The following is a 4,468-nucleotide window of genomic DNA, read 5'->3' on the forward strand; positions in this document are numbered from 1 at the left end:
TGGCATCAGGTGCGGACAGCTGCGCGGCGTGTCTGGAACACGCAGGGCTTCCTGCCCGCGTGTCTGCTGCCCCAAAGGCCTCTTCCTTCCAGATCGCTGTGCTCCAGCGGATGGGCACACGCCTATTTGCTCCTGCTTTGGGGCAACCGCTTTGGAAAGTGGATGAGGAGTTGCCGCTTTGCCCAGCAATCACCCCCCGCGCCCGCCGTATTGCTTGGGGGGGGGGGGGTGTCTCCTTCTGCCAGGGCTGAAACTGACGCATTGTGGCAGGTGCTTCCATATTTAAAGCCCGCCCAGGTTTCCCCTGCACAGACCGGTTGCGAAGGGAGACTGGGCTTTCGGAAGGAAATGAGACGAGGAAATGGCGGGAAGGAGGACGTATCTCGGGGCAAAACGTCAGCTCCCCCTCCCAGCCAACCTTTCTTGTGAGCGATTGTCCCCAGGGAACGTGTCTGTCATCCTGAGGGCTCTCCAGCCACCCTAGGTCTGAACTGAGCGTGGTCTCCTGAGGCAGGGCTGGGGCACGGTGCCATCAGTGGGCAAATGGCGCTTTCAGGGCTAAGGGACATTGCTGCTGGGCTGGTGGCGCCTTTCACTGACCCACACCTGCAGTGCCAGCGGCTGCCTGGTGAGAAGGGGCTGATGTGGCTTTGGATTGGGCCTGGAAGGGGGCAGGAGCTTGTCGGCCTGGACGTCGCCGATCGCTCCTGCACGAGGCACCGAATTTGTAAGGAGGAGGCTCGGGCTCTGGCCCTGCCCCTTGCAAAGTCCTAGACTGCCCCGTGTGTCCAGCTTGCTCCCGCTGCCGCCCAAGGTGCGCCCAGGGAGAAGCTTGGTCCTGGGTGGAGCCAGGCCTCTGTGCACTGACTACTGAGGAGCAGGAGGCCCATGGGTCCATCTAATGCACCCCCCCGCCCCGATGCAGAGGAGCCCTGGGTGCTGCACTTCCACCTTGGAGGCCTTTTGCTGGTGCCGTATGAGGAGAGCACCAGCCGGAGAAGTCAGAGGCTCAGGCTCTTCGCTGTGCGGCAGGGGGCGGTGAGGAAGAGCCCCAGGTAAGCCAGGAATCCCGGCCGAGGCGGAAGGGAGCGGTTGTTTGCTGGCAGGCTGTCCGTCCGGGCAGCACGTACTGCCTGTCGTGGGTGTGCAGTCGCTGCTTCCTTATCCTTTGCCCAAGAGGGCTCCAGTGTCAGCTGGCAGCCTGTTGTCAGCTGCGTGGCGAGTGTTGCAAGGTTTAGCTCCACTAAGGGGGCGGGTACACCGCTTTCAGGGATCGGTTGAGGCAGAGTGGTGTAGCGTGGGGTCCCCGGGCTCACTGCTCCCAGGCCTTGCTACCGTCAGCCGCAGCCTGTCCGTGTGACTCGATTCCCCCAGGCCGCCTGGCAAAAGGCGCCTGCCTTACTGGGTGTGGGCACCTGCGGTGCTTGGTCGGTGTTTGCTTTGGGTGGCTGTGGGTACACAGAGGTGGCTGGTATTCCGGCGTAGGGCTTGGCTGCGGGTAGGTGCCCCACAGCGCCCCCCCCGCCCCGCCCCCCGAGCACGAGGGATGGCCCCGAGGTCGTGGACAGGTAAAGCTCGGCGCCCACGTGACCAGGGCCGAGGGGAAGTGTGTGAATGGGCAGTTAGGCCCTGCACATGCACTGTTGCTATGGATGTGCCGGGGCTGGCGCAGCCCTGGGGGAAAAAAATAAGGGTGCTCCAGCACCCATTGCACTGATCAGCACGGTCCCTTCCCTCCAGCACCTCCCGCTTGCCAAGGGCCACTGTTCAGGGGTGGGGCAGGACAGGCCTGCTCCAGGGAGGGGCAGGAAGAGGTGGGGATTTGGGTGGAGAGGGGGTGTGGGCCCTGGGACAGAGGGCAGGAGTCAAGCGCCTGCAAGGGGCTGAGGCTCCCCTGGCTCAGCAGCCTCCCAGCCGCGCGGTGCCTGAGCGGGGAAGGGGCAGGCAGCCCACTTTGTGTTCCCCAGAATTCAGGCAGCTCGCTGGGGCACGATTCTTCTGTGGGATGGGGCTGGCACCCGGAGCATGCAGCTCCCCACCAGCAAATCAGTCACCAAACCCTTTGGGTGCGGGCTGCTTGCCCAGCTGCACTGCATTGCGCCGTGCCTGTAACCACAGGCCTGTCCTGAGGCAAACACACCCTGACTGTGCGAGGCACCTGTCACTTCAGCCCGGGGGGTGGGAGTCCAGGAATGGGGCTTCAGCCCCACGGGGGCGGTGATGGTCCCAGCCCTGCATGGCAACAGCCCCAGCTGCTCCACTCCCCAGACTCCAGCCCCAGCCCGACCGGGCACCTGAGCAAGGCTGGGGCAGCAGGTGGGGTGCTACATTGTGAAATGGAGGGGGCCAGAACAGAGGCTGGTGAGTCTCCAGACAGCCCAGCGAGAGGTCGCCGGGCAGGAGGGCCACACACGGGACAACTGCGCCCATGATGCCCTTTTGGTGCCTTAAATACGGGCCCATCCCGCCTAATCCGGGCCAGCTGGGCCCCCTGCAGGTACAGCTGCAGCCAGCGGTAGGCCCCAGGCCTTCTCCCACAGCCAGGCCATTCTCCTGCTCTAAGCTCCCTCTTTTTGTACCGCAGGGCCAGGACCGTGCCCCTTAGTGGGGTGCGTTCCCCCCACCCTGGAAACTGACCAGCCCCTGCTGGCTCGAGGCTGTGTGGATTCTTGGCCGTCTCCAGTGTAACCTCCACCCCTGGGTGTGGTTCATTGTCCCATATGGGGGGCACTTAGTGCGAGAATGACTGTGTCTCGGCTACAGCCTTGGCTGCGAACCAGCCAGCGTCGAGCTCAGCCGCGAAAGGGCCCTGCTCTGCAGCGGCTTGGTCAGGGCAGTCCGTGGGCGGTGGCACCAGCTGTGCAGCATGCCTGGATCAGGAGGTTAGGCCCCAGCTGAGCCGCAACTGCACTTCTGTGATTTAAAATTAATCTTCCCCTGAAGGCCCCCCCGCCCCCGACCGCATGGCCCCGCTTTTCCCAGGAACAGAGGGCGGCTTAGGTCAGCATTGCTTGCCCCAAGGATTAAAAGAGCGACAGTGAAGGCTGGCAGGGCTCAGCCGATGGCCAAGTGTTGCAGCCTGCCTCAGCCGGAGTGGAGTTGGGGGTGGGGGTGGGGGGGGGGGGGGGCGCTGAGTTAAGTCTCACAAGCATGAGCAGAGCTATAGCACCTCAGTTGATTTAGCAGGTAATTGGAGGTGCCTCAGCTGTGACGCAAAACTTCTGGGGGGGGGCAACCTGGCATTAAGTGCACCTGGAGGAGGTGTAAATGAAGTAAGGTAGGTTAGGGCAAAGGGGGGGGGGGGGCGGGGCTTGCGCTTGTAATGCGTTAGCGACCTGAGCGCTCCGTTCAGCCCCAGGGTGAATGTGGCACTTGCAGAGCAATTCCCCTTCGGCTGGTGCCCTCTGCAAGCTTATGCTGAAACCCTTTTGCAGCCTGTGATGGGGTACTGGGGGTCCCCCAAGCTCTGCACCCTGTCCGCAGGCAGGAGAGTGTCTCACTCAGCAGGAAAACAGCAGGTTTATTAGCCGACAGGACACAGCATCGTACAGAGGAGTCAGTACAGCAGGCAGAGACAGCCAGTCCAATCCATGTTGGGGAGAGGAGGCCCTGAGGGGCCCCCAGAACTGGGGCCTTGCCCCCTCCTTTGTCTCTCTCTCTCCCTCAGCCCAGACTAACTGCTTCCCAACTCCCAGTTCCAATTCAAACCCCTCAGGCTCCACCTCCTCCTTTGTCTGCAGTACAAAGGTGTTACCTGGTCATCAAGGTTACCCTCAGCAGGAGCCCCACACCCTCTGTGAGCCACTCACACACACACAGATATCCCCCACTCCATCACACAACCGACCGGTGTCTTTCAGCCTCTGTCGTGGCTGGACAGGGAGGGCACCGTGTTTCCCCCCCACCCCGGGCCAGGTTTAGAGCCTTTTCGGACTCAGTGTGCTAATACACGACACCACTGAACCCGCATGTGCCTCTACACTTACGCCAGGATGCCACCACACGCTGATCGGTCCTGCCCAGCGCTGGCACTGAGTCAGCCAAACTAAAATCATTGCCAGCATTTTGGTAGGTGCCGGCCTGCCAGGGCAGGAGGCCGGCCAGGGGGCGGCTGGGGAAGCCTTGAGACATGGTGACATATAACTCCGTAGCCAGTGTACAGCCCTGGCACCACACCAGGCAAGCTGGCTACTCAGCAGCCTCTGGCCCATAGGTGGGGCTACTGATATGGGGCGGGGGGAGGAGACCAGCAGCCCTGCTCACCCAGTGGCCTGTCGCCTGCCAGTGGCCAATAGCTCTCGGGAATGAACAGACCAAGGACTCAAGTGGATCACCCCCGCCCCCCCCCTGCCCCTTTCTGCCCAGCTTGGCTAATAGCCATTAGATCTTCCACAAGCATCTCTCAGGCTTTTTTGACGACACCCCCCCCCCCCCACCCCCCCAAGAAAGGCTCCTTGAAGACTTTGGA

Source organism: Carettochelys insculpta, chromosome 12 (assembly GCF_033958435.1).
Source record: "Carettochelys insculpta isolate YL-2023 chromosome 12, ASM3395843v1, whole genome shotgun sequence".
In the NCBI taxonomy this organism is placed as follows: domain Eukaryota; kingdom Metazoa; phylum Chordata; order Testudines; family Carettochelyidae; genus Carettochelys; species Carettochelys insculpta.